General features: G+C 42.0%; 1 protein-coding gene across 1 annotated transcript in view; it reads left to right on the top strand.

The window, feature by feature from the left end:
• The first annotated feature begins 1,750 nt into the window (after positions 1-1,750).
• ZBTB20 (zinc finger and BTB domain containing 20) overlaps positions 1,751-23,570 on the top strand; it is a 668,337-nt gene continuing 646,517 nt past the window's right edge. The window contains exon 1 of the mRNA XM_043538684.1: positions 1,751-1,906. The gene's annotated coding sequence lies outside the window, so the exon portion shown is untranslated. The remainder of the gene's footprint in view (positions 1,907-23,570) is intronic.

Here is a 23,570-nt window from a genome sequence, read left to right as displayed (position 1 = left end):
AATCTTACAACCTGCCGAGCTACTCACAAGGCAGTGGGTTTGATGAGCTGCAAATCGTACCCTCTACTCTCATTATGATAGCAGGCATAGCCTGACCTGACACTCAAACCAAACTGTAAACCCTTTATATGATGGAAATCACTTCAAGCCAAGCGGTGCTGCTGCACCCTCAGTACCCCTTCTCTGTAAGAACGCACACAAGTTGCTTTCAATGGGGATCTTTCTCAGAAAGTTGAAGTCCCTGAGAGAGAAACTGGGGGCTAGGAAACAGGCTGGGGGTGAGAAACTTCTTCCCCTAGTGATGTCACTGGAATGCTTTGTGCCCTTGGGCTAGTGACTTCACCACTGTATGCCTCAGTTTCCCCAGTTGAAAAATGGGGAGAATGATATTTTCCTGACACACAAGTTGTATTAGGTTTAATAAGCATTTGTGAAAGGCTACATGGATGTTAATATTTTAAAATGAGTGCAGGTTTGCAAACCAGCTTCTGTAAAATGTCCTTCAAACTTGGTTCCTTGGTTGCACAACAGAAAATATAATAAAGTAAGAGATGAGTTCATAGCTTCAGCCCTTGCATGTCACTCATCCCATTTTCAGGAAGGAAACAATTGCAGGTCCCTCCCTCGCACACCCATGGGCCTGACTGCTCGCACTCACCCCAAGGCATCCCTCTTACCCACCCATTAACAGTGGGAAGAATCTTTAACTCTCACTTTTTATATGGGGACATTGGGCCTGACTGTCCTCTCACTCACTTCAGTTATACACAAGATGAACATGGTTCAGAACATCCAGCGGACCACTCCTTCCATGCATGGAACACTGTGGTCCCCTATACCCGCTGTCCACCCCTGCTGGGACACTACTGCCCTATTCTCGCCCCATGCAAGGGGTACAATGACCCCACTCTCCCTCCATGTGCCCTACTCTCCCCTCCATGCCAGGGACACTACTGCCCCCTCCTTCACCTAGGCAAGGGGCACTATTGCTCCCTCTGTTCCCCAGGCCTGGCGCATTACTGCCCACCCCCTGCACGTTCCCCCCCTGGCATTTCTCTTGCCCCCCACTCAGCCCTGGGGCAGTCCTGACCTCCCCCCTTCCAGGATGAAGCTGTTCTAAATCCCCCCCCACAGTAGTTTAGGTGATGGTACAGGCTGTCTCTCCCCCCCCCCCCCCAGCTGGGAATGGTGCAATCCACATCCCTCTCCTGGCACATAGATTAACTGCCGCCGGTGCCAGGCAGAGGGTTAAGGAAAGGGGGGGAAGGGATGATTGGGCCGGCCGCATGCCAAGAGCTGAGCCGCTGCTCTCTCCTTATTGGCCAGCACGGTTGTCGGCCACACCCCCTCTCCGTCTCCCATTGGTAGTCGTCTCCGTGAGGCCCCGCCCCGCCCCCCTCCTCTCCGGGGTCATTTAAGTTTATGAAGAAAATAAATAAATAAATAAAATGGGAAATAGAAATGCGTAGAAAGAGGAGGATTCGCAACCTAACCTGCTGTGTTGGGCGGGGTGGCATGGGTAGCCAATCACCACTCACCCGCCGGGGGGACTGACAACATAACTAATCCAATGAACGTCCTGTCATCGCGAAAGTGGACTTTATCTTTCGGATCTCTGCCAATGACAGACAAACTTCACTTGATGAACACGTGGCTGGACCAATCGACTGGGCGCATAGCGGGACCTGAGAGCACCGCTACACCAATAAAGAACCAGCATCCAGGGGCGGGCGGGGAGGGAGAGAGTGCGTGCTGGTAGGCGGGGCTCGATTGGGAGTAGCGTGGTTCTGAGCCAATCGGTATCTGCGTATCCGGGGCAACAGGCCAATGAGGGAGCCGGCTAGGCGGCGGCGGCTGCCTGTGAAAGTGTGGAGCTGGTGCGGAGGGAAGAGAGAAGATGAGAGAGGTACCGCGCTTCCGGGGTCAGCCGAAGGTTAGGGGGCGGAGCCGGCAGGTTGCTCGCCCCGCCCATGGGGGGTACCTGTGGGGTGGGGACTGAGGAGAAGGGGAGGGCGGCTGGGGGCAGGCGGCTCCCCCGAGCCGTCACTGAGGTGCCCCGGCCGGTCTCGCGACTCCCCCCCCGACCCGCCGGCGGAGCAGAGCAGAGCGGGGCGCCCGAGGCGCTGGCGGGTCTCTCGGGGCCGAGCAGCTGCCCCGGGATCGGGCCCCCGCCTGAGCCGGCTCCGCGCGGCGAAGTTTGAGCCAAAGAAAAGTTCTGCTGGAGGCGCGTCCCGAGCGCGGGTCCCGCCCTGGGGTTCAAATCCCGCTGGAAACCGTTAAACCCCCGCCAAGTGCCGCCTCCCCCCTCTCGCGCCGTGGCCCTGAGGCGGGGACGCCAGGGGAACGCTCCCGGCGATAAAGCGCGGTCTGCGCGGGCGCTTCTCAGCCCTAAAACGCTCGGGGAGGGGCGTGTTTTTCACCCCCCCGCCCCGAGGGACTAAAGTTGTAGCGCTGGAAGTGGCCCTGCGCATCTCGTGCTTTCAGCGCTTTTAACCCCCGCCTCTCCCGCCGCGCGGCGCTCGCCCTGCCCTGGGGACAGAGTATTGCATCGGGGCGGTGAGCAGCCGCCGCTGCCGTCGGTCTGTTCCGTCCCCTAGGGCGGCACAGCCGCGGAGACCCTGCACCCCGCCTGCCTCCCGCCCGGCGCGCTCCCTGCCAGTGCACTGCTCCGCCGCTGCCCTCCCCCCAGACGCTGACAACCAACCAACCAATATCTAAGGATTATAAATAGTGCTGTAAATAACTGTAAAAAAAGGGTGGGGGAGAGCAGTGGTTCATGTGAAGAGAAAGCATGTGGGGTTTGAATTGTCCGGGTGAAATTCAAGTGTTGAAGATACTAGGTTGACTCTGAAACAAATGTCTTGGTTCAGGTATCGTTCCATTGCCAAGTCTGAGCTTGTCCCACTCATGGCACCAGGTGCTTGGAACTCTTGGGTTTTTTGCCTGACAAAATAACACCTGTATCTCCTGCTCTACCAAATAATTTCCCTTTTCGCTTTGTTGCACAGCAGTTAGGTACCATGTTTTATAAAAGGGTGGTAAATTTATTATAACTTAAATGAATAAAGAGCAGCTTGGCTGGTCAGGAGGGGTAAGGTATGCATCTCTGTGGCACAAGTGGTACCCGTTTTGGATTTCACCCTTCAGACTAGTAGAGAAGATGTGCATTTTGATCCTATGACGGGGACAGCCAGTTAGTACCTGAGTGCCCCCTTTGGACAGTTCACAGAGCAGTTTAGTTTTCAAGAAAGTCAGTTATTTGCAATTCCAGGGCCAAGCATCTGCAGATGCAAAGATCACAGGGCCTCCTGTCCCAGATTCCTGCAGATCCCTCAATAGAATCATAAGTTAAATGAAAGGGCTACATCACTTTTCTTTTTTTTTTAGAGGTGTTGAAGTAACTATAGCTGTAAAAGAGAAAAGATCGAAATGAGGATGCTCTGTGGGTAGGCAAGAGAAAATCCACTTTGGGGTGTTTGGATAAATACAGCATCAGGACCGAAATATATTTTCACTTTGAAATTGGATAGTTTTTTTGGAAAACATTGTAAATGGTTATTCCAGTGTTTAAAATAATTTCAATAATTTAGAAAAGTTCCAAGGCTAACAAAGGAGAAATAGAGAAGTGTTAGTTCTGTGACCGTGTCCTGACTGTCTCAGCAGGTGATGAGGGGGTATCAGTTACATGATTTAGAGGCTGGGGCTGCTGGTTGACCAATGTCAATGATATCCCTAAGTGTAATAGGTTGGTCAGAAAGAAGGATGTGTTCCTCCCTCCCCCTCTGAGACATAGTCACTCACACCACCTCTTTCTGTCACCGTGAGTTTGAATGAAGTATCAAGAAAATCTTAGAACATACTTGTCTCCAGGAAATAGTTTTCATGAGATCTACAATATATTGGATTCTAGAATCCCATCAGTAACAGCACTTTTGCTCAAAGACTCTTACAGCACTCTACAGACATTAGTTAAGTATAACAACCCCCATGTAAAGTATGTAAGTATTATCCTCATAGAAAAGGACATGGAGGCAAATATACTTTAAGTGAGTTGCTGATGAAATGGCAGAACTGGGACTAGAAGACAAGATTCCTGACTCTCAGTCTTGTTATCCAGCCACAAGACCCTGCTGTCTTCTCTGTCTAAATAAGTTCAGAATCTTGAGGATATGCACAATCTTGTAAAATTAAGTTGGCCCTTGTGTTAAACAGCATAACAATAATAACTGCAATAAGACAAATAAAGGAATCTCAATCTGGTAAAATGAACCAAGCCTGCTTGAAGCCAAGTTCTGAGATCTAGGTAATTATTATAGGAGAAAAATGTCTGCCGTATAATCATAAATCACATTTCTAGAATATAAAGATGATCCTGAAATTTGCACATTTCAGTGGGTCTTTCTGGAATGCATTTTATATACAAATCATATCTTTAAAATTAAGAGGATAATAATAAGACTGCTCTTCTACAGCATCTTACATCTGTGGAGCTCAGTGTGCTTTGCAAGCATTAATAAATTAAGCCAAAACCCAGCTCTGTGTGGTAAGAAAGTAGTATTATCCCCCTCTTATGAATAGGGTAACTCTAAGGCATGAGGAGGTTAATGGCTTGAATGTCTTTAATAGGAACTGTTTCCGAGTAGCAGACGTGTTAGTCTGTATCCGCAAAAAGAACAGGAGTACTTGTGGCACCTTAGAGACTATCAAATTTATTAGAGCATAAGCTTTCATGGGCTACAGCCCACTTCATCAGATGCATAGAATGGAACACGTAGTAAGAAGATATAGATATAGATATACAGAGAAGGTGGAAGTTGCCATACAAACTGTAAGAGGCTAATAAATTAAGATGAGTTCTTATCAGCAGGAGAAAAAAACTTTTGTAATGATAATCAAGATGGCCCATTTAGACAGTTGACAAGAAGGTGTGAGGATACTTAACATGGGGAAAGAGATTCAATCTGTGGAATGACCCAGCCACTCGCGGTCTCTATTTAAACCCAAGTTAATGGTATCTAGTTTGCATATTAATTCAAGCTCAGCAGTTTCTCCTTGGAGTCTTTTTTTGAAGCTTTTCTGTTGCACAGTTGCCACCTTTAAGTCTTTTACTGAGTGGCCAACTATTTCACATTTGGGGACAATATACACCTTCAAGTCAGCGGCACTGCTATGGGTACCCGCATGGCCCCACAGTCTGCCAACATTTTTATGGCTGACTTAGAACAACGCTTCCTTAGCTCTCGTCCCCTAACGCCCCTACTCTACTTGCGCTACATTGATGACATCTTCATCATCTGGACCCATGGAAAAGAAGCCCTTGAGGAATCCACCATGATTTCAACCATTTCCATCCCACCATCAACCTCAGCCTAGACCAATCCACACAAGCAGTCCATTTCCTGGACACTACTGTGCTAATAAGCGATGGTCACATAAACACCACCCTATACCGGAAAACTACTGACCGCTATACTTACCTACATGCCTCCAGCTTCCCTCCAGGACACACCACACGATCCATTGTCTACAGCCAAGCTCTACGATGCAACCGCATTTGCTCCAATCCCTCAGACAGAGACAAACACCTACAAGATCTCTATCAAGCATTCTTAAAACTACAATACCCACCTGCTGAAGTGAAAAAACAGATTGACAGAGCCACCTACTACAGGACAGGCCCAACAAAGAAAATAACAGAACGCCACTAGCTGTCACCTTCAGCCCCCAACTAAAACCTCTCCAGCACATCATCAAAGATCTACAACCTATCCTGAAAAATGATCCCTCACTCTCACAGATCTTGGGAGACAGACCAGTCCTCACTTACAGACGGCTCCCCAATCTGAAGCAAATACTCTCCAGCAACCACACACCACACAACAAAAACACTAACCCAGGAACCTATCCTTGCAACAAAGCCCGATGCCAACTCTGTCCACATATTTATTCAAGTGACATCATCATAGGACTTAATCACATTAGCCACGCCATCAGGGGCTTGTTCACCTGCACATCTACCAATGTGATATATGCCATCATGTGCCAGCAATGCCCCTCTGCCATGTACATTGGCCAAACCGGACAGTCTCTATGCAAAAGAATAAATGGACACAAATCTGACATCAGGAATCATAACATTCAAAAACTGGTAGGAGAACACTTCAACCTCTCTGGCCACTCAGTAAAAGACTTAAGGGTGGCAATTTTGCAACAGAAAAGCTTCAGAAACAGACTCCAAGGAGAAACTGCTGAGCTTGAATTAATATGCAAACTAGATACCATTAATTTGGGTTTAAATAGAGACTGGGAGTGGCTGGGTCATTCCACAGATTGAATCTCTTTCCCCATGTTAAGTATCCTCACACCTTCTTGTCAACTGTCTAAATGGGCCATCTTGATTATCACTACAAAAGTTTTTTTTCCTGCTTATAATAGCTCATCTTAATTAATTAGCCTCTTACAGTTTGTATGGCAACTTCCACCTTCTGTGTGTGTGTGTGTGTGTATATATATATATATATATATATATATATATCTTCTTCCTATATGTTCCATTCTATGCATGTGATGAAGTGGGCTGTAGCCCACGAAAGCTTATGCTCTAATACATTTGTTAGTCTCTAAGGTGCCAGAAGTACTTCTGTTCTTTTTAATAGGAACTGTGGATGCTCAGTACTAGAGCTGGTTGGGAATTTTCTATCAGAATAATTTTCTGATAGAAAATACCCTTTTTTGCAAAATTGAATTTTTCTGTGGGAAAATGTCAGTTTTGCCAGAACATTTCAGTTTTCTATGGGGAACATCAAAATCGTGGCTGGTTGCCTGGAGGGCTCTTGTCAGTTATACTTTCTGCCTGCAGAGAGAATGTGAAATTGACAAGAGCCTTCAAGGAAAAATTCCATTTCAGTTTTGATGAAATTTTTCAGAATTTCTGTCCTCTGAAAAATGTTAAGGTTTCCCCTTTTTGCCCCAAATTGGGATGAAATTTTTTCTGAACTTTGAAATTTTTCATGTGGGACAGAAATTCTGTTTTCCTGCCAGCTTTACTCAGTATCTTTGAATACTGAGGATCAGAGCCTCAGATGGTGCAAATTAATGTAGCTCCACTGAGCTTAATCTCTTGAAAATCTGACCCTAACTCATGAGTAACTTGTCCAGGGTCATACAGTGAGTGAGTTGCAGAGCTAGGAATTGAACCCAGAGTTCCCAGCTCCCAAACTTGTTAGATCAATTATACCACAAACTCCTTTTTCTTCATATAAACATTGTTTATATCTTGAACTTTAGTACAGGACATTTTATTCTTCCTCGACAAATTTGAGTAATGAGATCCAGAATTCATGAGATTTCCTGATTGTAACTTCTCTAAAAACTCACATTCTCAAAACCTTTTGAATTGTGGTCTTACTAGAAAAGATAGTAAATACGTTGTAATTAATGTATATAGAACACTGACTTAAGTGTGTGTGAGAGAGAGAAGCCTGAAAAACAGCTTTTGTTATTTAAACCTTTCTTTCAAAGTACAAAAGCATTTGATTGGCATTCCACTGATTTAATAGTCCATTTGTAATGCAGGAAGAACATTACAGAAGATTTGAGCATTATTTTAAATCCAATCATTTAATCTGTAGGTGTAAAAATCCCAGATTTCTAACAGAAGAATACTTTCTGATGGCATGTATGAGAGAATTTGTGATTTAATATCTAGTAAGTTGCCAAAGTTTTGGATATTTCACACCTTTCCAAAAATTAGTGCATGCCCCTCAAATGAGTCCTAACCTGGGTTCCTAATAATACAGTAAAATTAAGTGGCCAGCTAGAATTTCACGGTCGCCATTACTTAATTGTGACACAGGGCCTCCTGCTCTAAAATCACAGGTCTCTGCCACTTAAGCTAAAAGAGAATCTATAACTGTTAGTGGTAGAGGGCTTATGACATGGAGTTGAACTATTCTGAATCAATCCAGCAGAGGGCAGTGACATGTATATACCTACAAGTATAATTCATTATAAGACTTTACTTTTACATACATTTGTCATCAGTACATGCAAAACGTCACTTTGCAAAGGTGGAAATTATTTCTGTATTACAGATGGAGAAGTCACAGAGACGAGAAAAAGACGTCCCCCCTGCCCCCATAATCCAGACAGAGCCCCTGTAATTGATTAAAGGAAAAGAGCAGAGGACTTCATAAAGTCCATCGGGACTTCTCTAAGCCCATCTAATTTTCCTTGGAGGGACTTAAATATTAAAGTGATGGGTGCTATAGAAGATCCTAAATTAGGTGAAGATACTTGGCCAGTCGTACACAGCAAATCAGTGGAGGAGCTGGGGACAGAATTTCTGCATCGAAGACCATAGCTGTACCTCTTGGCTTTATTGATTTGGGTGTTCCCTCCAACCCAACTCAACTCAACATAAACCTCAGTCTAGTCTTGATTTGGACATACAGCAGAAATGTAATAATTCAAACTAATAACTCAGAGAGCCGTTTGTTGAATTACTTATTTTGCAAATTAATAACTTAATGAAGAAATGGATAAAAAATCAAGTATACTCTATCATACAATCTGCTTTGTTCATTTATTTAAACAATGGTGTTATTTTCATTATCTGTAATAATTTAATAGTATAGGAAATATTCTGTTGTATATTTTGTATAAGTAAGAAAGTCTTATGAGACCTCCGTATAACACTGTCTTTGCTATTAAATCTTTGATGGAAAGTGGGGTGTCAGGTCTTCTGTAGGGAGTTATCTGGTAGGGATTAAGAATTAATAATAATCCTTAGCATCCATCGTACAAAACCAGCATTTTTATAGTATTCGCTAGTGGTTAAACCACAGCCCTTGTATTCAGTAGTTCTGGGTTATTTTCCTAGCTTTTCTTCAAGCTTACTTGATTTCAGTGGGACTGCTTGATTAGGGGCAGGAAATCTCAACACAGGTGGGATTTTAAAGCTGTAAGTCTAACCTCTTTTGTGTCCAAGTTACTGAGATTCAGATGTAATTACATACTTTGCAAAATAAGGTTTTTTTCTAATCTTATTATTTCCCTGGGCTGTGGATGGCTTGAGTGATAGTACCTGAATTAAATGTCTGTTGAAATAGTCAGCTGTTATAGAAAGAGTGTACATATCATTACAGGATAGACAGTAATGGGAGGCTGACATGGGTGACTTAGACATAAACTGACATGGGTGACTTCAGCAAGCCTGGACTGTTTACCTTACTGAAGAACCTTGATGCAGAGTAGCAGTGAAGCACCATCAAAACAAAATTAGCTCCTTGTAATTTTCATGAGGAAGATATGTTGGGACTAAACATTTGGAGTTTTCAACCCAAAATAAAAGTTGGTTAGTAGAGGTGGGATTTTTCAAAAGCACCTAAATGACTTGTGAATACTAGTGGCATATTTGAAAATTCCACTTTATATGGTCTGTTGCATGAATGAAACCCGATGGAACCTGATTTATGATTTATGTTCAGAATGTGGACTCCCTCCTGATCATTGATCAGGAGAGGGAGATATGTTAGTAGTCTTGGACTGTACTGTACTCTTACTTCACTTAGAACTACAGAAGACAGAGAGATGAGACCAATCAGGAAAGATGGGAGAGTTATATTACCCTTCGCAATACACGTTTTTTTTCAGAGAAACAGACGTGACCCAAGTCTGACTTTTCATCTGTATACAAGAGGAATGATTCCTTATGTCCTCCCTGCTTTGTTTTAAAATTGAAGTGCCTGAGTACATATCATCAATACTCCGTGTTCCATGATAAATATGGGTCAGGGTTAGGTTGCTGTCTTGGGATTTGGGAGACCTGAGTTCAATTTCCTGCTCTGTCACAGGCTTCTTGTGTGACCTTGGACACATCACCTAGTCTCTCTATTTCCCATCTGTAAAAATGGGTATAACAGTATCTTCTTACTTTACGTAGGTGTTTGAGGATAAATATATTTAAGATTGTGAGGTGTTCAGATATTATGGTGATGGGGTTTGTATAAGTACCTTAGATAGAAAGCATTTCATGGATCTTCTGGCTTGACATTAGAGGCCAAATTCTGGTTTTAACTCTATTGACTTTGGTGGAATTAGTCTGCATTACACCAGAGAGCAGAATGTGGCCCTAAAGATTAAATTAATCTCTGGTGTAATTTAAATGACATCAGTGGAGTTACACAAGGGATGCATTTGGTTTTAGGATTTTTGAAAGAGATACTGTGCTGTGTGAGAACTTTGACCACATACCAAGCGAGCTAGACCAAAAAAATTTAGGCTGTGTACACACTACATCTTAGGTTGATATAAATTATGTCAATCTGGGGTGTGAGTAAGTCACCCCCCCCCCCAAGTGACATAAGTTACATTGATCTAAGCGCTGTTGTGGATAGCACTATATCGGTGGGAGAGCTTCTCCTGCTGACATAGCTACTACCAGTCATGGGGGATGGAGTAATTAAGTCAATGGGAGAGCTCTCCCGTCGGCTTAGAGTATCTGCACTAGCAGCGCTACAGTGGTGCAGCTGCGCCGCTGTAAGCTCTGAAGTGTAGCCATAGCCTTAGTAAAATAGTCCAAAGTTTTCCTTGAATTGTATTACACATAAACTTACAGTAAATTTTGTACATTGAAGCTAGCAACTCTGTCTCTTGAGCAGTCTATCCAAGGGCTAGATAAGGGTATCAACACAGCCCTGTCCTAATGTAAAAGGAATACAAAATGCTTTGATTTTGCTGTCTTGTAGTACGGGAAAATGCATATGTCTCACACCCACTGGTAATTAAACAAATGACTTAAACTCTCACACAACCTCTTCCCCACCCATTCTGAGTTTTGGACAGCTAGTGCTTTTGGCTTAAAAAGGTCGAACACTCAAAGCTTGCATGGCAAACCACACTCAGAGCTGTATGAAAAAATAAAAACACAGGGATCCAGTTTACATGTACAGTGTTCAAATATTAATCTTCACAAACTCCCTGGGAGGTACATACTGTAGTATTATCCTCCTTTTACAAAGGATGAAAAGAAGATAAATCAATAAAGCCCTAACATTTCAAAAATTGCTGTTAATTTAGGATGCCTCTGTTTTTGGGTACACACCTTGAGACACTTTGAGGCTGATTTTTACAGGTACTGAGCATGTACTTCTGCTTTTGAAGCCACTTGAAACTGTGGGTATTCAGCACCTCCTAAAATCAACCGAAGCTGTTTTATGTTGGACACAAAAATAGATGCCTCCAAAGCTAGTGGACACTTTTTGACCATAGTGAGGCAGTAGCAGAGTCCATTGAAATATGCTGGGAGAGCCATTTGGGCCACTAGATCAGGTTGTCACTTAAATATTCTTAAGTATAATAAGGTGCAGTGGGAGATTGAAATAGCATCCCTATTTAGGAAGATCAGCCTCTTCTTGTTTTGTTTAGTTAGCAAATGATTTCCCACTCTATCTTCCCAAAAAGCTCTCCTAAACTAGTGTATTTCAGTGGAATTTAAAGGTATGTCCTTACTTCTAATCATACCTGACCCCTCTTCTACCATCATAGCATATGAATAACTTCCACTGAAGTCCATATAAGTTATTCATATCATGTGGCTGGAAAGCAGGGTCGCCTGTTTATAGCATTCAAGTGTTGGCAAGTGTGAGACTAGTGAGAAACTTTAGTCTCACACATATAAATTAGTTTATTTAGAAGAGCCTTACATGCAGCAATAGCCACTTTTAACTGGGCCATTAGAATCACTGGTATTGCTCAGTGACTGTCTTCTTGTTTAGATCTGTCAGCTTGTATTTCCAGGCTGCTGTGTAATAAAGGAGGCCCTGATATTGCTGATTGCAATGATATACTTAGCTATGGCAGCCTTAGCTATTATTTATAGCAGTGCTAATTATATCAATAGAAATAGCAATATTAATACTGTTAAGTGTCAGAATCCATGCTTGACAGCATGAAATAAACACAGCCACCGTGAAACAAAGCAGCCAACTCCTCTCCATTGCTAGTTCACCAATATACACTTCAGGGAAAGTATACACCCAGTTTAATTGCTCAGAGACTCATCATTTCTCACTAGATCTCTAGCATTTCTAGTTGAAAATTCATAAGATTATCTGTTCCCATGAGATTTATCCTGCATCCAAAGTCAATCCAGAAAATTCAAACTGGGATCAAAGCCACAGGGGTGGATTCTGTTTGAAAGCAGCCAAACCACCGATGCCAGAAACTCAAAGCTTTGAATTCAAAGCTCTGATTCTGACCCAAATCATTTTTAATCTGAATTTTCCCATTTTCATGTTGACTAACTCATTAGTGAAAACTCACCAAGATTTCAACACCCACGGTTGCCACGAACATTATAACCAGCCCTAATCGGCATCTTTTAAAGGGCACAAATCACATTACCAAAAAATAAACAAAATTAAAAGAAAACAAGAGCATATTGAGACTCATTTTCTGGCTGCTTTTTTAACATTTAAAATGTGCTTGATTTTCTGTCATAGCTCTTGTTACTTCTGCCCACCTCTTGTGACAGTATTTTAGACTGGCTTCCCACAGGAGCTTACAAATCAAGCAGGTTAATGCCTTCATTAAAACTGAATAGCAGTTTACTTTGGGAAAAAACATATTTAATATTTCAAGATATTGAACACTAAACTACTATTAAGCTTTAACTAATGCATTTACTTTGCTGACACTTACTCTCCGATGGGACATGTAGCTCAAGTTAATGTCACTAGAAGTGATGTTTAGGGCTTCAGGAGAGAGTGTTTCCAACCCACTCTAGACGATTTTACTTCACTTTCGTCTTGCTGTACTTGAGAAAAAGTTTTAAATAAGTGATTCCAGCAACTCGCAGTTTCTACTTTGGAAATGCACTGAGTATTAATTTCCCCTTTGCCGTCTTAAATAACCTTTCAGTTGCCCTAGATATATGTGGTATATGCGGCAAAGAAGGTGGCAGTCTAGTGGCCTTTGGACATGTGTGGAATGTCCTATCACTTCTTCTGCTTTCTGAGTAAAATGTAAAGGTTGCTTGACAGGAAAGGTTGGGAGCTGTGTGACCTGAGATTGCAGACCTAGCTTACTGTCTGAGTGCTTTGAGGGAGGGTTGGTCAGGGCCGTCCCTAAACTAAATGGCACCCCAAATGAGGAGCATCTTTGGCTTCCCCCCCCCTCCATTTGTTTCCCATCAAATTTGCCCCTGAATGCAAACTAGATTACAACTGAGCTTTCTGCTTCCTAGACTGAGCTCCTGAAGGCTTCTTCAGGGACATCTTTTATTTTCTACAGGGAAAAATAGACAGTATTTGGGAGAGTAAAAATCTATGTTCCACAGATTTAGGAAGTCCTCAAATGTTACGTGTTAAGCATGGTAAAAGAAGTAACAATGCGTATGTCTTTTATAGTGTTGTGTATATAGGGGTTCTGGCATCTCATTAAATATGTCCTTTATTAGTCACTGCTTGTACTCTTCAAGTCTTAAAACACAAATACACTTTCACAATTACACAATAAAACAAGGTTCACAATATTGAAGCTGGGCTTTCACTTCATTTCAGTTCATACTTATATATCACTGACTGGCGATGCCCCGCCCCTTATATGCCTGCATGGGCATGGCTGACAACATTTTAGGAGGTTTGAGGAAAAAGTAGTTCTCAGAAGGTCTAGAAGGTTCCATGAGATTCTACAAAGGTCCAGAAGGTTAGTGAAAAATGAATTCATATACAGAATACCTGAAACATGTTACTTCAAATATTCTATTTTCCCTTTTGTTGCTAGCAGCAAAAACAGCACCCGAGCCTGGTGCCCAGCAACCCCGGCACCACTGCCTGAATCGCCTCCCCCTAAATCCGGCCCTGGGGTTGGTTACTAGTGCAAAAGTGCAGCGATATGGCCAATCAGTGCAACTACTGGCAGATTCAACACGGACCATCCTCACTGCAGGGTATTTTCCTATAAGATTACTGCTCTTTCCAAGAATCACTTGTAATAGTGCCATCTGGGGCTCAGGGACATGAGCATTGGGAATTGGATTTGTTTGGGCTTTTTTTGTTCCTGTCACGTTGTAAATCTCATGGGTTTAATTTGCTTTATCAATGATTTTTTTACCTCTGGGATTTAGCAATCCAGCCGTTTACCTGTGTGTTATCAGAGCCACGTGAAACTGTACAGCATCATTGGTTCTGAATCCAACCATAGCAGCTTCTCAGTGACAGATGCAGTCATATAACATTCCTCGACTGGCAAATTCAGACCAATCCACCTTGGTATCAACTCAGCTTCTGCTAATTTATCTAAAATTAAAATAATTTTATAGTTCTACTCAAAGGGAATACTAAAATTTTGTCGTGAATTAATGAAATTTCTATCATTGGACTATAACAACCACAGAATTTCTTTGACATCTGTTTAAACCCCATGATCAGGTGATATGTGAGTAAGTCTCCCCAAGGAGTGAAGAACTTTCCTGAATTATTTATATAACGTGCAGAAATTCTGGTCATGTGTTGCATACTTGGCTGATTGTGTAGAGATTACAAGCTGAGTGATGAAGAAGGAAATAGTGGATGTGCCGAGTATATAGAGATATGAATTAGCCTGTTATATGCACTGGACGAAATAAATACCTGGTATAACTCAATTGGCTTCAGTGGAATTATATCAGGGACAAAACGGGCCCACGAAGCCTAGGATCCTGGTTATATTCTTGAAAGAGCTCACTGGGGAAAGTGAATGGCTCACGATTGTTAATCCATTATCAAGACTTTCGCTTCTAAGTCATCGATAGACACTTGGCCTAACTTGGTAATGGGTGGCCAAAAGCCATCATCATTAGATAGCTGGTTAGTAATCCAGTTCCTTAAGTCCTCATTCAAAGCTCCATCTCTCTCGTCATAATTGGCTGTAATTGGTTACTGGTACTAGGCTAAAGGGTAATTAGTGAGTGGGCATGGAACATGAATTGTCTTTTATCACTAGACATGGTCCCTCCAGATTTGGGTTCAGTAGAGTTGAGAGAATAGTGTGCAGTGAATAACTGCATTCCAATAATTCTGTCTGTCATTCCACTTGCAGACTAAATTAGAGCAGATTGTGATTTCCTTGAATTTATTCGTTATGCACATTTGTTCAACATATTTTCTCTTTGACTTCATGGATGGATCACACACACTTCACCTGTGAGAATTTGACACTACGTCATTTGAAAATAAATTTGTCCTTAGTTGTGATTGCTCAGATAAGTAGCATGGTATTGTTTCTGTTCCCTAAATGGTTGAGTGCATTACTACCAGTAGAGCAAATGCATCTGCAGACTTACCATTTATTTTTTGTAAATGCCCATGCATATGACTCTGAAATTCACATTCCGTGAACACTTGCTCCAGTAAAACTCAATCTCTTGAATGTTCACAGAATGCAGATATGAAAGGTACAACAAGGCCAAAATTAATTCATTTAGAAATCAGAGTGATTGGGTTGGGGGTCAGTAGTTGCCCTTCTGTAGGGTTGTGTCACATTTGGGGTGCCATGTGAGCAAAGCTTACTCTGCTGATGCCTGAGCTGAACCTGCCTTCTGGATAAATAAAGGATTTTGGTATATAGGGCTGTTAATCTGGCAGTTTTTAGCAGCACCAAATTACAGGCACATTATAACCAGGGCTTTGAGAAATCAGTTTTAATTAATGCTATCCAGACCCCTAAACTACTATTAACATTATTTATTATTTGTATTACAGTAGCACCTTGAGGTCTCAACTGAGACCAGGGCCTCACTGCAGTAGGTGCTGTACATATGTTAGTAAGAGACAGTCCATGCCCCAAAGAGTTTATAGAGTCTAAATAGTCAAGACAGGCAAAAAAGCTGGGGAAAAGAAGTAAATATTATTATCCCCATGGTACAAATAGGGAACTGAGGCACAGTGAGAATCAGTGACTTGCTCAGGATCACATGGGGGAGGGGGAAAGAAGATTTTCAAAAGCACCTAACTGCCATTTGTACCTTTGAAAATCTCCCTAGAGAATCAGTTGCAGAGCCAAGAATTAAACCCTGATCTCCTTGAACCCCCACAAGACCATTCTTCCTCTACTTTAAATACTTTTCAACTGATAAAAACAGTCTGAATAGTGTCTGTAAAGAGTTTACTTTTATGCAAGCCCTCCTAAACAAAAGAAAAATGATGGACTGCAGAAATAAATTAACCAGTGATCACAATAAAGAAAATCATGATCTTGTTATGGAAACCAGAATTGGTCTGTAAATACTGTCATCTTATTACACTACTGAACAAAAATCCACCTTGTAAAATGCTGGTACATTGCAGAACTACAGAAGTAAAAAATGATCTGCTTGAATATTTAAATCTCTCTTTTAAACAGACTTTAAATCCAAAACTAAAAATTGTTATACAGCACCAACTTCTCCTCTTGTATTTCTGCAAACACTATTTATAACTGGGTTGTGTTTGTTTTTGGGAAGAGAATAAAATTTAGGCTCACATGAAGTTCCCATCTCTGTCTCCCCAAATAGTAATAACACTTAACACTTTTCCTCTTCAAAAATCTGTACAAATGTTAACTAATCCTCATGGCTCCCCTGGGAGGTGGGCATTATTCTCTCCATTTTACAGTTAAGGAAACAGAGGCAGAGATAGATGTTGTCTGAGGTCACAGAAGCTGTCAGAGTCGGATTACATCTCTGGAGTGACCTGTGCTCAGGCCACTCCAGCACCTCCCCTAATAATATTTTACAAGCATGACCCATCTGTGTGTGTGTGATGAGATCAGAAGCAAGGAAGTATGTGGTTGCCAAGAGAATTTTAGTAAGCAGTGAACATAGTTGTAGGACAAAAAAGAAATCCCAAAGCATTAATAAATCAAGTTAATAGAAATTTGCACTTTAAACTTTTCTTGGATGATCTTAGATTTTATTTTCTGCTCTTGTAACATTTTAGGGGTTCATTCTTCCTTCTGCAAACATAATTTCACTTATGGTAATGGGATTTTCATGCATGTATTGAAGGCAGAATAGACTCCAAAATGAGTAGTTAATCAGTTTACAAAAGGGAAAAATAATACTGCTTTTTCTGAATCTCTTCATTTACTTAGCTTAGCGAAAGCCAGACTTTCTGATATAGTTGCTTCACATTGATCACAAACTTAGGCTTTGGGTGCAGGACAGCTGATACACTGGCCCTAATACTGCTCACATTGAACTCAACAATAAAGTTCCCATTATCTTCAGTGACAACAAGACCAGGTCCATCCTGCTGTCTTAGATCACTGTATTGGCATGCATATTAGAGTCCTTTGTCACACACAGTTTTTTGGTTAAAATAATTAGGGCCATCCTTATTCAGTCCTTACTCAGAGAAAACTCCTATTCATTGAAGTCAGTGTGGAGAGTTTTGCTTTTAGTTAGAAGATTGCTGGATCAGGCCCTAAAATAGTAGAGCCCCAGATCTGAGTCCTATCTTTTTTATTCATTAACCTATGGCAACAAGCGGTACATATGGCTGCAAGCAATGACAGTCTGTGATGCCTTCCTACAGCAGAGTTGCAGAAAACTGCATGTGAACAGTTTGAGAAGAGAGACTTTCTGAGCCACAGTTCAAGGGTTGAAGAGCTGCATTTTTGTCACCCCTATAGAGTCTGAGTAAATTCCCAAGATTAGAATGGGGATAAAGGGAGGGGCAAGGCAAAAATGGGTTCAGTGTGTAACCACTAAAGTGTCTGATACCATTGGCAAAAATTCCATGGACCTCAATAGGAGCTTCACCTGTGTAAGAAAAATAGGATTGGGTTAAAGAGTTAGTTGGAATTGCATAAAATAGCTTTAAACATGTGAGGATATAACATAAAAATACACTGGGGCTTCACACTTCCTTGGGCATTGGAGAAAACCTAAAGATCCATGAAAGATAAGCAGATTTAAAACAACATTTTCTTCTTCTCTTTTTTCTCTTCAGTTTTGTGTCACTCTTTAGGCAATGAGGGTCAAGTTGTTCCATATAATTTTGACCCAGCCTTTATTTTGCATATCTCAGATTGCACTCCCAAGTTTTTGTGCATATCATTTTGAGTGACCTATTTATGTATTTTTAACATGATCAAAACTTCAGGATTTGTGCACACAATTTATATTTTTTCACTCAAATTAATGCTTGAGTGCACATAAGAATTTGCCCATGCACATAAGAATTTTGGAACATACAGAAATGAACTACAACAGAAACTGGTTAGGCAAACTCAGAGATTTGGCCCTCAGTATATGCAATCCCAATGTTGGCACCCCTTGTGAATTCATTGAGTAATGCAGTTTTTCTCTCTGCTGGAACTAGTCTTGCCATGACATGAGAAGTTCCAGCCCTGACACAATTTCCAGCCCTGCTCTCTTCGATTGGCTGCCTTCCCTAGTTGTCCAGCTAATGGGAAAGAGCAGCCAATCAGGGATTCTGTGGGAGGAAAGCACAGCTCTCCCCAAATTTTTCAGGAGTTTAAAGGAGATTTTGGGAAGGGGAGAGGGAGCAGTGCCATGATTCACACAGGATGGGGATAGGAGAGGAGGGAGTAGAAAACCCAGGAGCTCAGGGCAGTTCTGCTTCCTCCCCTCTTGTGAAAAATGGATCAGTCTGGGCTCTGCCCCTACCCTCTCTCTCCCTGTAATACTAGACTCCAAGGGAACAAAATCAAGTAGTTAGACTGTTGGGGTTTGGGGAGAAGCTGGGAGCTCTGCTTCATCAGGCAGCTGCGAGAGCTCCTGCAGCAGGGCCAGAATTACCTCACTCTGTACAGCTGGAAGAGCTGGCAACTGTAATGGTCACTCATACGTATTGGGGTGGTAGGAGGAGCTCAATAATAAAAAGACAGACCAAAAACACAATACAACCCTTAAAAGTAATCTGATGATTTTGGGGCTAATCTCCTAATTTTTGAGCCTTTGAGAGCACTGCAATTCCCTCTCATTACTGGAGAGAATTTCACATCTGCTTAAATGTTTGTGAGTATGTCATTCTCTAGTGGCTGCATCCCACAAAAGCTATGAACCCTAATCCTATTATTGGTCCAGGTCCCCCCGCCCCACCCCACGGGGGTGGGGGAGGACAGAGAGAGAAAATCTCCAGAGAATCCCCTTACTGAGATATCCCCAGTGTCCTATTGTCCCTCCTACCCCAAATTAAAGGCTGTGGGACCTGCTCCCAAACATAGATGATCTAGGAGCTTTTGCAGGAGGCTAGACCCATGAATATGTGCAAGCTCTGTACTTCCACACTGGTGCAAGTCCTTTTCGCTTTCCTCTGCCACCTACAAGCTCTCATTGTGCCTCTCCTCAGACATCCCAGGGGAGGCTCTATAGAAAAATTAATAACTGGGGTTGTATGGTGTTTTGTGGGGAATCTCCATAAAGCCAGAGAGAGGGCTGTGTGTGCCCTCCTAATCCCAGCTCTGCCTCTGGCCTACCCTTTCCTCACCTAGCCCTCCCACTCTCTTCTTTCTTCTGCATGGATCTTGGACCCCACACATTTCTGAGGAAATGGTGCTGTGGAGGTAGCTGACTCCCCCCTTCTGTGTGGGAATGGGAGAGCCATGTGAGCAGGGTCTAGGTAGGCCATTAATTTGGTTTTAAGACGGACAGTCCTGCTACTGTAAGATTTGTCCCCTGTTTGGTACTGAGACAAAACCAGGTACGGTTTTGTGTGGTATTGGATGGGGGACACCATTTTGAAGAGTGTGCTGCCCTGCCTCCACCAGCGTAACTTGTCACGCACCATGCATGTGAGTTCACGCTTGTGGAGGCGGGGTCATGCAGGCGGAGTGGGCCCATGCTGTTCCTGGAAGTATAGGAATGTCTAGTATTCTGGGGATGCATCAGTGGCCACCTGAGTAAGGTCCCCTCCATTAATGGATATCAGGGCACAATCTGGAACATTTCTTATATCTTTATGCAATTATTTACTTTTGAGTACCCAAAACATTGTGAAGTATTTCATAGAAATAAATAACTGCAAAGGGTGGCATTTTCAAAAGGGCTCAACATTGGCCCAGTTCTGCTCCTGTTGAAATCAATGGGAATTTTACTTCTTTGGGAATGGATTTAGGTCAGTGCTGAGCATTTTAAAACATTCAGTCCATAGGCTCTGACCCTAGAGAATTTAATTTCTAAAGGGACCATTTGATTGATTGGTTAATAGTAGAGTTGACTAATGAAGATAATTCTTTACATCAAGTAGCAGAACTCTGTGATTTTGGAACTGAAAGTCCTGAGCTTTTTGTTTTTAGTAACCATGGGTTAAGTTCTATTAGTGTTTCTGTCAGTTTGTTTTATTAGAAAACACAATTTATTTGACTGTGGTATGCTACCTAAAATTGTTGTAATTTGTTTCTTTATTTCCATAAACATAGCTGGGTTTATTTGGAAGAGTGATTACTTCGAAACAGTTGCACCAAGTAATCCTAAAAATATATTGGTTATCTACGATATCTAATTTTGTCTTTTAAGCAGTGTATATAATTTTTCTATGACACTAGTTAAAAAAAGAAGGACATCAAAATCTATTTTCAGCCTGGCATATCAGACCACACACACTTAGTACGGAGGGGTGGGTTGTTATTTTGGGCAGAATTATGAAACTTATATGAAGTTTTTTATACAATGTTAGGTCAGAGCAGATTAAAGTTTATTTCAAACTCAGCATATTTGACCTCAAGCATCATAAGAGTCATGTAGAATTGGCCCATGCAATTAAATTCCTACAGCGAATGCCATAATAATGATTAATTTATTTCATAACTCTCTTCATAATTAATATGGGTTTCATTGTGGACACTGATATTCTCTTATTGATTATCTCTACCATTTAGATTGGAACTAGTAAAACTGTGTCTCTTTTTAGTCTGATGACCAGACACTTATTTTCTTTGGCTAGCTCTCATCATTTGTGAACAGTACTGGGCATATTGACTGTCATGGAAATTACAGGTATTTCAGTGCTTGTTTCACACAAGAGCAGGGCCATATTTTAGCACCTGAGGTTAATAGTGCTTTGATCTTCTCTGGCATCTTTCATATGAAGATCTGAGTGGATTATGAGCATTAATTAATGAAGTCATACAGCATCTCTGTGAAACAGGGAAATAGCCCCCTTGTACTGTTAGATAAACTGCGACTTAAAGAGGTTATGTGAGTTGCCCAAGGTCACACAGTAAGTTAATGTCAAGAATAAAATCCAGATCTCCTGATTCTCTGTCTTGTATTCTAACTACTAGGGCCTTTTCCCTCCTTGCATAATTTTTGATGTGGGATAGTTGCATTTGGCAAAAGATGCTTTTTAAAAGGTTATAGTAACAGGCGATATTTTAGCTGCCTAAACAAATATGGACCTTTCGTGTTACTTTTGAGTTCATTTAAAAAAAAAATTGTTTTCAGTATTGTAGCACATTACAATTTGTATCCAGTAAAATGTTAAAGAGTATCAGAATTTGTTTTGAAAAGAAAGCTAAGATTGTCACATACCTGCAGGGCTCCAGGAGACAAGGCTTTAAGAAAAAACCACTGAATATTGTACAGTAAAATTGTAAGAGTTGGCAATGTTGGAGGAAAGCAACCACAAAAAAGTTTTGCAATTTGTAGTATTGTGCATTTTATAATATATTTGTGCAACAGGTAAGCTTCCCTCTGAGACAGTTCCATATTTTAATAATAAGAATCTACTGTATAATACAATTGGGCTCACTGTGGACGCCAGCCTACCCTGGGAGAAAATTGGTTTTTGACTGCATGGAAGTTACTGCAACCTGGACCTGGCCCTTACTACAAACATCGAGGCTGGATTCCAGCGAAAAGTCAAGACCAGTACCACTTTCATCAATCTGTCAGCGGCATGTGAGACAATCTGGAAGGATGGTCTGCTACTGAAATTGGCCAAAGTGATTTTCTGTATGCTTGGCAGCTGAAGGATGCACATATACCTCGGAGGTAAAACCAGCAAGCTGCACACTTTGAATAGTGGGCTAACACAGTACTCCGTACTCACGCCAACACTCTTCAATGCATACATGAGTGATATGCCTGAAATGCTAGCACAGAAGTTTGTGTATGCTGATGATTTGGCACTCATAATGCAGGCCTGTAGCTTTAAAGAACTTGAAGTGACTCTTACTTCTGACCTTAAAATCATGGAGGAGTACTTCCAAAAGTGGCAGCTGAAACCAAATCCAAGCAAATCAGTAGTCTCTATTTTCCACCTTGACAACAGAATTGCACAAATCACTCTGTCGATTTTTGTGGTGAAACAGTGCATTATGACCCAAAGTCAACATATCTCGATATCATTCTTGACCACATACTGACCTTTCATGACCATCTCAAGAAAGAAGCCTCTAAAGCAAAGTCTTGAATCAACGTAATTCAGAAGCTAGCGGGAACAAGCTGGGGATCAACAGCCTCGATGCTGTGAACATTGGCCTTGGCCCTGTATACTCATTGCAGAGTCGCATAAACCGGTGTGGACAAGAAGCTGCCATACCCAACTTGTGGCTAGACAGCTGAATCAGACCACCCAAATCATCACAGGAACTTTAAAATCAATACCTGTACCATGGCTTTCTGTATTAGCAAACATTGAATCTCCAGCTATCTAGTGAGATATAGCCATAGCACGAGAACTTAAAAGCACTGATGACTACCCAGAACTTCCCATGTGGAAGGTTATGGATAACATACCCCAACAATGCCTGAAATCTCAAAAACTACAATGGACCACATGTGACTGCATCATGTCTCTGGATCCAGACAGGGAATGGCAAAGTGTCTGGACCCCATCTACTGTTCCAAACAAGCACACTATTACTGACCCAACAAGCCACCCTCCTGCCACCCGCAGGTTTCAACCTGCCACACAGACTTTGGACCACATTGAACCGTATCCAAACAAACCGTGGAATTTGCAGCTATGTGATGCACAAATAGAAAATTAAAGACCCCCTTTGTGTGATTGCAATGAGAACATCTAAACATTGAACACATCATAAAGCAGTGCCCCAAATATATATTCAGAGGTGAATTGGATGATATCCAGAATGTCACAGTGGTGGCCTTGAAATGGCTTATGGACCTACAAATGCATCTATAGAATGTTGCTCTGCAGATGTCATGCATATGTGCGAGAGAGAATACAATATGCAGACAAAATTCTCATGTGATCCCATCCATCAGAGATCTCAGGCATGTATTAGTTACACCAGCCTGAATAACCTTGATGCCCAGTTTTGAAAGGGGGCCTGAGGTGCTGTACCCCCTCTGCCACCACTGATTTCACTGGGAGTTGTGACAGTTCAGTCCCTCTCAGGGAGGTGCCCAGTATCTTGTAGATTCAAGCTCCTAGAGACAAACTAGGACAGAAAAATTCTAGCTATAATTCTAGATTTTTAGATAAATTCAGCCATCATACAATTGCCAAATCCATGAGTAGGCAATACCTGGTCTGGCTCCAGCTTTTTTGCCGCCCCAAGCAGCCAAGAAAAAAAAAAGAAGAAGCAGGGCCTGCAGCTGAATTGCCACCGAAGAG

Source organism: Chelonia mydas, chromosome 1 (assembly GCF_015237465.2).
Source record: "Chelonia mydas isolate rCheMyd1 chromosome 1, rCheMyd1.pri.v2, whole genome shotgun sequence".
Lineage (NCBI taxonomy): Eukaryota > Metazoa > Chordata > Testudines > Cheloniidae > Chelonia > Chelonia mydas.
This window is presented reverse-complemented; position numbering and strand designations above follow the sequence as displayed.